The following is an 11674-nucleotide window of genomic DNA, read 5'->3' as shown; positions in this document are numbered from 1 at the left end:
TGCAAGACCAGTCTATTATTTGTTCCCTTTAGAAAGGGGAAATCTGGAGAACACAAACATTTCGTCAGTGCGGTGTCGGCTTGAGAAGATTGAAGTTATTTAGCATCAACGTCTCTAAAATATAATCCTTGGCCTAACATATTTATGTAGCCACGAAGAAAGCACGCCAGCGGCTATACCTCATTAGTACTTTGAGTAGATTTAAAAAGTTGGCAATATTCTGTAGAACGCATCGTGTTTGGTCTAATCAAAGTCATTTGTAACGGCCCCAGTATGCATAATCACAAAAAGCTGCAGCGGGTTGTAGACTCAGCCATTTCCATCACAGCAACGATTCTCAGCACAATTGAGGACGTCTTACAGAAGTGGAACCTCAATATAGTTATCGATCATTAAAGACTCTCGCCATTCAGGACATTCCCTCTGCGTCACTACTCATCGTCGAAGCGGTTTTGGAGTCGGAAGACACACGGTTAAAATGTTAGAAACATCTTCTTCCCTTCCTCCATTAGATTTCTGAACGTTTCGTGAGCTAATGAACACCATATCATTAATCCCCTTTTTAAGCTTACATAATTTTTACGTCCTGCACTGTAAATCTGCCGAAAAATAGAATATTGCAGATGCATGTTATAATAAACCAGATCCTCATTCTGATCAAGATAACACTCAGACATAGAAAATGCTTAAATAAAATTGCTTCTTTTAGACGGAGCTTCTCAAAGCTCACAGCCATCACAATGGCATTTCTTTGTACTGAAAATATAAATTAGAATAATTGGATAACAAAAAAAGCATCCTGAATAGAAATTCTTAGAGGTAATCAGGGTTGTAACGAATAAGTTCTAAGAATGGAGTTCTAATAGACATAGCAGTTACAGCAAAGATACAAGAGACTAGAGTTGCTGGAGTCTGGAACGAAATATTAAAAAAAACAACACTGCAGGACGAACGTAGCATATCTGGCAGCATCAATGTGGAAAGGAAAGTGTCAATGTTTGCGGTCTAGAATATGCTTCAGAATATAATGAACAGAAATATAGGAAATCCGCAAACCTGTTCATTCATAGGGCTTATTTGATTGCGGTATAGAACGATACCTGTGTCGTTCAAACGTTGTTCGAAGCTTCAGTTTCTTCAGACTGAAGGATCGTGACAGATTCGTGTTCAACCTGATGAATATTTATCACATACTTCACATAATTCAAAACTTTTTATCAATACGTACTTGCTGCTGGTACATAAACGAAGTGAAAAGTAAGCAATTATATGGCCTGCTGAGCAGATAGACAATAGACAATAGGTGCAGGAGTAGGGCATTTGGTCCATCGAGCCAGCACCGCCATTCACTGTGATCATAAATCGACACAGAGGATAGCTAGATAGATAGATACTTAAACAGCTAATTGAAAAGCTAATTGGACAGCTAGGAAAGCAGACAGGAAGGATAGATGGATAGCTACATGCATAGATGTATATAAAGAAAGAGAGAGACAGAGAGAGAAATAGTGAGATAGAAAGGCAGAGGAAGATATAGATAGCAACACACATCAAAGTTGCTGGTGAAAGCAACAGGCCAGGCAGCATCTCTGGGAAGAGGTACAGTCGACGTTCCAGTCTCGGCCTGAGACGTCGACTGTACCTCTTCCCAGAGATGCAGCCTGACCTGCTGCGTTCACCAGCAATTCTGATGTGTGTTGCTTGAATTTCCAGCATCTGCAGAATTCCTGTTGTTTGGAAGATATAGATAGATAGATTTTTTTTCGTGTGCCAGACACTGCCACAGCCTCGGTGTCCACTTTTTTTTCAAGTGGTTGTCTTGGTGGAAAGATTCTGTGAGTGGTCCCACACGTCCATCTCACAGCGCAGTTTTTTTTTACGAGGCAGGGTTGCGAGTTTGATACTCCACCCGGCACGGATGGAAACCTTCGCTCTGGAGTCAGGCGCTGATGTCACTACGCCACCTGCCGGCCTAGATAGATACTGTAGATACAGTGCCTATATAAAAGAAAGTATTCACCCCACCCCTTGGAAGGTTTCATATTTTAAAGTTTTACAATATTAAATCACAGTGGAATTAAATTGGCTTTAGAGTGGATCAACAGAGAGGACTCTTTCAAGTCAAAGGGAAAACAAATTTCCACTTTTTTTTCTAAAATTAGTAAATATTATTAAACATTAAATAATTAATTGCATAATTACTTACCTCCTTCAAGTCAGTATTTAGTGGATGCACTTTTGGCAGCAATTACAGCCTTAAATCTGTGTGGATAAGTATCTATCAGCTTTGCACATTTATAAACTGCATTCTTTCTCCAGTCTTCTTCACAAATCAGCTCAAGCTCTGTCAAATTGCATGGGAGCCCTGAGTGAGTAGTACCTTTTTAAGTCCACCCACAAACTCTGAATTGGATTAAGGTCTGGACACTGACTTGCCACTCTGTACTATACTATATCTCCTGTTACTTGTAGATATGCTATCCCCCTCTCTCAATTTCTCCGTCTCTGACGCATCTGCTCTCAGAATGGGACTTTTCATTCGATAACGAAAACGACGTCGTTTTTCTTCTTCAAAGGTAGGGTATTTCTCTTCCTCCACCATCAACGCTGTGCTTAACCGCAACTCTTCCATTTCGCGCACGTCTGCACTCACGAGGGATGGGGTTCATCTTGTTTTCATATACGACCCCACCATTCTTCGCGTCCAGCAAATAACTACCGTCACTTCCAACGCGATCTCACCAGCAGGCACATCTTTCCCTCCACCCCACCTCCCTCTCACATTCTGATTTCCAAAGGGTCGCACCTTACGCAAGCGGAACAAGTGCTACACCTGCCTCTACACCTCCTCCCTCACCACCATTTAGGGCCCCAAAGAGTAATTACAAGTGAGGTGACACTTCACCTGTGAGTCCGTTCAGGTCACCTACGGTACCTGGTGCTCTCGGTGTGGCCTTTTGTATATAGGCGAGACCCGACATAGACTGGGGGACGGCTGCGATCTCCCAGTGGCCACCCATTTAACTGCACTTCCAATTCCGATTCCGACATGTCAGTCCATGGCCTACTGTATTGCGCGATGGTGCCAATCTAAGGATGGAGGAGCAACCCCTTATATTCCGTCTGGATAGTCTACAATCTGATGGCACGAACATCAATTTCTCCAACTTCTGGTACTGGCCACCCCTCCGTATTCTCCATTCCCCACCCCTTTTTCCTTCTTGCTATCGTTGGAGCTCCTCCTCCTTCTCTTTCTGCCATGGCCTTCTGTCCTCTCCTATTCGATTCCCCCTTCTCCAACCCTATATCGCTTTCACCGATAAACTTTCCAGCTCCTTTCTCACCCACCCCCATCCCGGTTTTACCTATCACCTTCTGTTTCTTCCTCCCCCACCCCCACCTTCTAACCCTGACTTCTCATCTTTTTTTTTTCTCCAGCTCTGATGAAGTGTCACCGACGATACGCCGACAGTACTGCGTTCCATAGATGCTGTCTGGCCTGCTGACTTCCTCAAGCATTGTGTGTGTGTTGCTTGGATTTCAAGCATCTGCAGATTTTCTCTTGTATTGGGTATTAACTTTGTTGTTTTTAAACCTTCGCCGTGTAGCTTTGGCTTTATGCTTACGTTCATTATCTTGCTGGAAAACAAGTCTTCTCCTAAATCGCAGTTCTCTTGCAGCAGATTTCCCTGTATTTTGCTGCATTAATTTTACCCTATACGATCAGAAGTCTTCCGGAGCCTCCGGTGCTATACTACGTCCGGTCCTCCCGATGTGGCCTTCTATATATTGGCGAGAACCGACGCAGACTAGGAGATTGTTTTGCTGAACACCTACCCTCTGTCCGCCAGAGAAAGCAGGATCTCCCAGTGGCCACACAATTTAATTCCACATCCCATTCCCATTCTGACATGTCTATCCACGGCCTCCTCTACTGTAAAGATGAAGCCACACTCAGCTTGGAGGAACAACACCTTATATTCCGGCTGGGTAGCCTCCAACCTGATGGCATGAGCATTGACTTCTCTAACTTCCGCTAATGCCCCACTTCCCCCTCGTACCCCATCCGTTATTTATATACAAACATTGTTTCTCTCACACTCCTTCTTCCCCCTCTGTCCCTCTGACTGTACCCCTTGCCCATTCTCTGGGCTTCCCCCCCTCCCCTTTTCCTTCTCCCTGGGCCTCCTGTCCCATGATCCTCTCATACCTCTTTTGCCAATCACCTGTCCAGCTCTTGGCATCATCCCTCCCCCTCCTGTCTTCTCATACCATTTTGGATCTCCCCCTCCCCCTCCCACTTTTAAATCTCTTACTAGCTCTTTCTTCAGTTAGTCCTGACGAAAGGTCTCGGCCTGAAACGTCGACTGTACCTCTTCCTAGAGATGCTGCTTGGCCTGCTGCGTTAACCAGCAACTTTGATGTGTGTTGCATGAAGAAGAGTCGGTTGTTTATTCATTTCCATAGATGCTGCCTGACCTGCTGAGTTTCTGCAGAATTCTGTATGTGTTGCATAATTTCTCGTGTTTATAATTTCCTTTCTTCTGCTTCCAATATACAATATATAAACACGTCGTTCCTCCTAAGAGGATGATGCAGAATTTTGATACCAATTGACAGTAACCCCATATTTCAGAGTTATCTCCGCATTCTCATCTACTTACATTGAGTTGAACCAGTCAACAGCAGAATAAGGGCAAGTCAGAGGGCCAACTAACCTATCGACCCGCTCATCTTAGGAAGTACGAGAATTCCTTTGTACACTGTAGAAAGCCGTGTAATCACCAGAGTAAGGAGGAAATTCAACACAAGTAGAAACTAGGCTCTTGATTCAACCTGGGTTTTTATGGCAGTTCGGGTTCTGTAGCCTATACACCGGATAACAAAGGCGAGGATCAAAGATGCTATTTTCATTATCCCGCACACCTGTGTTGTTACGCTCCCTCGACGGAATACCCCACATTTCGTCAAGGTAGCCTTCAACCTGTTGCTATGGTGTTGAAATCTCCTTCCAGTACATGTTTTTCCTCCATTTTCCCTCTTATTGTATTTAGCACTCTAGCCTCTTCTCTCTTCTCGTCTCCCACCTATCATCTCCCTTTGGGATCCTTCCTTCTTCCCTCTCTCTCATGGTTCACGCGTCTCTCTTGTCAAATTTCTTATGCATCCTTTACCTTCCCGTCCACCTGGCATCACCTAACACGTTCCAGTTAGTTATCCTTCCCCTCCCCCAAACTTTCTATTCAGGTGTCGTCCCCCTTCCTTCCCAGTCCTGAAAATAGTCTCAGCCCGAAGCGTCGAATCTTTCCGACCAGCTGAATTCCTTCAGCATCTTGTGACTCATGCTCTAGATTCCAGTATCTGCACAGTCTCTTTTGCTTATAATGTGAGGATATCTGTTGTTATGCACATTTCTAAGACAAAAACAAGGAATACAGCACAGTAGAGGCGGGCACTAAAGTTCTACACCAGTGGGTTTTTTCACAGAAATTTACTACGATATCCCACCAGAGAATGTTGAATTAACTTTTGGAATGGTAGGACACGCGATTACTTCCGAAATTTTTCTAATGAAAATGTTAGTGTTGTTTTTAATAGCACCAGGTGTTGGTTATCCTATATGCATTCAATTAATAAAAGGTTTAGAGTTTATAGAAGAGGTTGCGTGTAGCCAAGTACGAAAGTTAGATAAGCAGCCGGGGAGTGGGGGATCCCGCATGTCCCGTAAAAAATGTTTTCAGCCTTGCGTAAAGCTGAGACTTTGGAGGAGCAGATAAATGGATGTCCAACCTCCACCCTCTATGCAATGTCGAAATAGTGTCAGCAGAAGCAAAAAAGGGACACCGCTGAGAGGGAAGGGTCATTCTTCAAGTCCTCTGTGGATAAGGGTTACTTTTGTCCACTGCCAGAGTCCTCCCATTACATTCCGTGTTCCCTACAAATGATATTTTCTAACGTTCGCCAGGGAATCGCGGTGGTTAGTGCCTCATTGTTGTAAGGAGGAGGGTATTCGACCTGCATCCCTCTTCCGCTAAACGGAGTGTGAGAAATTGAATGCGGAGAAACGTGTAGTGTGGCCAGACGGCTAGTTTGTGTGTGTGTGTGTGTGTGTGTGTGTGTGTGTGTGTGTGTGTTTCGGAGAAAGGACATAGCCTTTAAGAGCTTTAAGGGAGTCTGTGAATGTCTTGGGACCTGCCCAGTTTCCTTATCCTTATCAGTTGTTCTCTGATAAGTGTGCTGTATCTCTGTGAGAAAATAATTGTCTGTTTTACATTTTTGCAGTTGCATAGGAAGTTTTAAAGAAGAGGAGTACAGCTTGGGCTCTTTGCTTTGAGTTTTTTTTTAATCGGTTACGTTGTTTCCTCCGTTTATTCAGGCAGTTATTTTGCTTCTTGTTTTTTTTTTAAATCTGGTATGTGTTTATTGTGTCTTCATTTGTTACTTTGTTACTTGTTTCCCCATATAATTAGTTTTAGGGATCGCGGATTTTTCATACTGGCCATATGAAATTTGAGTAGGAATTTGGTCAACTTTATTTTCTGATATGAGGTACAGCACGTGCTTCTCAGAGGGATTTGAGCATTTGGGGAGCAATATTGGTAGTTCTGTTGCTTTTCTATTTTCTGCGTATCCAGTGATTAATCAGGAGCGAGTGTATTCGTACCTCATTGCACGACGGAATAGCAAGGTGGTGAATGCTGATTTGTTGTGTCGATCCTGCAGATCGCGTTTGAATTTGCACACTGGACCTACGGGTCATATTGCTGAATGTCTATGAAGACTCCTTAATACATCACAGAAGGGATGCCACTGATATCGATTCCTTCGATGACAAATAAAAAGATTATTGGGGGCAATTATCTGGTTCTTGGGTTTTATCATTTTCGGGGAGCTGAGAGGCAGTAGTATATTCCAGCCAATGGGAACAGCCTTAATAGTACTGGTGGAGTAAGTGCTTTAAGGGCTCGTAATTCCCGACGCACCATTTATATAATTGGAATTCCGTGACGCTTAAAACGATTTCCCCACCTGCTGGGGGGTGTTGGCGCAGATGGGATGTTAGGTACAGGTACAAGGTGCAAGGTGGATGGCAAGTGTGAGCAGGAGCAATATCCTGGAAAGGCAGTGTCTATGAAAAATTGTGTTGTTAAGCTGGTCACTCGTTGGAAGATGAATGACACTTTCTGGATATGCACTTCCTAGGTCTACCGATTATTCACAAAGGGTGTTGCGATTGATATCTGGTGCCGTATGTATGCCGCTGCTGTGCCTTAGATGAACCCCTTGCTCATGCTAGTCGGTAGGAAGGCTACTACAAAGAAAGGATGTTTTGAATAATACCCTCTCAGCATGTACGGCCAAGCTGTCCCTGGTACTAATTTCCACGGTCTTCTCTTACCTGCACACAAAGGAGAGTGGAACTTGTAGTGTTATTAGTCAAGAATGCCCACCTACATTCATGACTGGTCCGGTAACATCACTCACCTGCATGAAGATATCTAAAAGTCAGCGTATAAGAATAAGTGGCGGACCAGCTCATTTGAAATTGCACTCCGGGGTTGGGCGAGGAGCCTTTCGGGGCTCTGCTCCCCTAACTATGGAAACCACTGTCACTACAGCATTCTTCTACGCCCTTTACACTTCTGAGCCACAGAGCCAAACCCAGCGGCAGAGACCTGACCGCTGTGGATTTCCTCTCGCAGTGAAATGGACCCTTATCCAAGCCGGGTTTTTGAAAGTGAATGGGACTTTCCACCGTCTCATAGACACATGTCTTTATGAAAAGTTCACAGGTTTAATGTTTTATTTTAGTTAAGTCACGTTGATAAAAGTGTATGTCGTTATGATACATTTTTACCTATGTAAATACTACAAGCTGCAGAATTAAGGAGAAAATCTACGTTTCGCCAAATTCATATTATTTCAACGTCCTCACCAGGGTTTTATACACCTGGTTGTTATAAACATGCACTAATATATTTCTCAAGGAAATTACAAACGTATAGAAGTCACATCAATTGTGCTAACGAGCAGCGTTTAGTTGGTGAGGAGGGTAGGATCGAAACTGATTTCAAACGCAGGTAAAGAATGATATCCACAGATAAAAAAAAAACACTGATCAGTTGATAACTGTCCACCTACAGCAGAATGTCCCATTATGAATCGGAAGACACCATATCAATGGTCTGATTCGAAGTCTCTTGAATTCTCGCGGCGATGTCTGGAAAGTAATGCGTTTTGGTATCTTTCAATTGAGTTAACCTGTCCCCTAATCCTCGACTGGTAAAGCTATCAAGGAAAAGCAATGTAAACTGTAAATTCTATCTTAAATAGCTGTGAAGTGAGCAACAGTATAATTCAAATCAGAAAAGTAATATTTAAGAAGCAAGTATTTACAAGAATAAACAAGACCAATTTTATTGCAATTTAGTTTTCATTCCCTCATTCCCAATCCCGAAAGATATTCCTGAAACAATGAATCCTATGCCATGTATTACCCGCATGGAATCAGCAGCCGAGTTCACAGGAGCATACAGCCGTGAAGAAAGCATATAGCCTACAATATCTAGCCCAATAATCAAACACCAGCAAACACAAATTCCATGCGTTGGACTTAGATTGCATTCAATTAATCCCTTTCTCTCATTCTACCAGAAGCTTACACACTGCGGGCAATGTAGTTTGGTCAGTTGATCTGCTAAACGGACGTCATTGGAAAGTGGGAGGAAACCAGTAAAGGTGGAGAAAACCAGAAAAGGTGGAGAAAACCCACTGCGTCAAACGGGGAATGAACAATGTGCGCGTATTAACACTGTAGGTCAGGATCGAACTTGGTGCCTGGAGCAGTGGCGCTGCACATTAACAGCTGCGCACCAGACCAAAATCCTGAAATATCTCTGCAATGTTGTACTCTATCCTCGAATCTCCGTAAGAGAAGAATCATGGGAAAAAATATTACTAGGCGCTTTGGACTGTGACTGTGCAGACGCGGTAGATCTCATAGGATTCTTGACATTTACAAGAAAGATCAGGGACAGTGCAATTCTTCGGCGGTATAACAGTGGAAACTGACAGCAGTTTCAAACTCCTGGAAGTACACATCTCTAACAGCATTTCATGCTCTCAGGGCACATTCTTCACAACTAAAATTCTCAGCAAAGCCTCTGCTTATTAAGGAATCTGGACAAAGCTGGAATATGCACAGCTATACTCAAGCACTTCTCCAGATCCACGGTGGAGAGCATCCTAACCTGCTGCCTCACTATGTTATATGCAAACTGCACTGTTGCGGACAGAATGTGTCGTGGCCGCTGCTAAATGTAAAAAATAAATGATTTACTCCAACTCACTTCAATCCATTTCAATAATGACTGGTTCAGAATACAAGGACATCCCCAATGCTACTAATATCATCTACGTACTCAGCGTCTGCAAGACCAATCTATTATTTGTGCCCTTTAGAAAGGGTATCCTGGCGAACACATACATTTTGTCAGTGGGGTTTCGGCATGAGAAGATTGAAGTTAATTAGCATTAACGTCTCTAAAATATAAACCTTGGCATAGCATATTTATGCGGTCACGAAGAAAGCACGCTAGCGGCTATCCCTCATGAGGACTTTGAGTAGATTTAGAATGTTGACAATATTCTGTAGAAAGCATCGTGTTTGGTCTAATCAAAGTCATTTGTAGCGGCCCCAATATGTATGATCACAAAAAGCTGCAGCGGGTTGTAGACTCAGCCATTTCCATCACAGCAACGATTCTCAGCACAATTGAGGACGTCTTACAGAGGTGGAGCCTCAAGATGGTTATCGATCATTAAAGACGCTCACTATTCAGGATATTCCCTCTGCGTCACTACTTATCGTCGAAGCGGTTTTCGAGGCGGAAGAGTCAGGCTTAAAATCATAGAAACATCTTCTTCCCTTCCTCCATTAGATTTCTGAACGTTTCGTGAACTAATGAACACCGCATCATTAATCCCCTTTCGAAACTTGCATTATTTTTACGTCCTGCACTGTAAAACTGCCGAAAAATAGAACATTGCAGATGCATGTTATAATAATTTCTGATCAAGAAAACACTCAGACATAGAAAATGCCTAAATACATTTATTTCTTTTATGCGGAGCTTCTCCAGGCCCTCAGGCAGCACAATGGCATTCCCTTGTACTGAAAATATACATTGGAATAATTGGATAACAAAAAAGTATGCTGAATAGAAATTCTTAGAGGTAATCATCGTTGTAACGAATAAGTTCTAGGAATGGAGATCTAATAGATATAGCAGTTACAGCAAAGGTACAAGAGACTAGAGTTGCTGGAGTCTGGAGCGAAATATTAAAAAAACAACACTGCAGGACTAACGTAGCATATCTGGCAGCATCAATGAGGAAAGGAAAGTGTCAATGTTTGTGGTCGAGAATCTGCTTCAGAATATAATGAATAGACACATAGGAAATCCGCAAACCTGTTCATTCATAGGGCTTATTTGATTGCGGCATAGAGCGACACCTGTCTCGTCCAAAAGGTGTTCGAAGCTTCAGTTTCTTCAGGCTGAAGGATCGTGGCATATTCGTGTTCAACCTGATGAATATTTATCACATATTTCACATAATTCAAAACTTTTTATCAATACGTATTTGCTGCTGGTACATAAACGAAGTGAAAAGTAAGGAATTATATGGCCTACTGAGCAAATAGACAAAAGACAATAGGTGTAGGAGTAGGCCATTCGGCCCTTCGAGCCAACATCGCCATTCACTGTGATCATAAATCGACACAAACGATAGCTAGATAGATAGATAGATAATTAAATAGCTAATTGAAAAGCTAATTGGACAGATAGGAAAGCAGACAGAAAGGATAGATGGATAGACACAAGCATAGATGTATATAAAGAAAGAGAAAGAGAGAGAGAAATAGTGAGATAGAAAGGCAGAGGAAGATATGGATAGATATATAGACTGTTTTTCGTGTGCCATAATCTGCCTCAGCCTCGGCGACCACTTTTTTTCCCAAGTGGTTGTCTTGGTGGAAAGATTCTGTGAGGGTCCCCCACCTCCTTCTCACAGCGCAGTTTTTTTTTACGAGGCAGAGTTGCGAGCTCGACACTCCACCTGGCACGGATGGAAACCTTCGCTCCGGAGTCAGGCGCTGATGTCACTACGCCACCAGCCGGCCTAGATAGATACTGTAGATACAGTGCCTCTATAAAAAAAGTATTCACCCCACCCCTTGGAAGGTTTCATATTTTAAAGTTTTACAACATTAAATCACAGTGGATATAAATTGGCTTTAGAGTGGATCAACAGAGAAGACTCTCTCAGGTGAAAGTGAAAACAAATTTCCACAATTTTTTTCTAAAATTAGTAAATATTATTAAATGTTAAATAATTAATTGCATAATTACTTACCTCCTTCAAGTCAGTACTTAGTAGATGCAATTTTGGCAACAATTACAGCCTTAAATCTGTGTGGATAAGTATCTAACAGTTTTGCACATTTATAAACTGCTTTCTTTCTCCAGTCTTCTTCACAAATCAGCTCAAGCTCTGTCAAATTGCATGGGAGCCCTGAGTGAGTAGTACCTTTTTAAGTCCACCCAAAAACTCTGAATTGGATTGAGATCTGGACACAGACTTGCCCACTCTGTACTGTACCTCTTCTGTT

Source organism: Mobula birostris, chromosome 29 (genome assembly GCF_030028105.1).
Source record: "Mobula birostris isolate sMobBir1 chromosome 29, sMobBir1.hap1, whole genome shotgun sequence".
Taxonomy (NCBI): Eukaryota; Metazoa; Chordata; class Chondrichthyes; order Myliobatiformes; family Myliobatidae; genus Mobula; species Mobula birostris.
Note: the sequence above shows the minus strand (reverse complement) of the source record.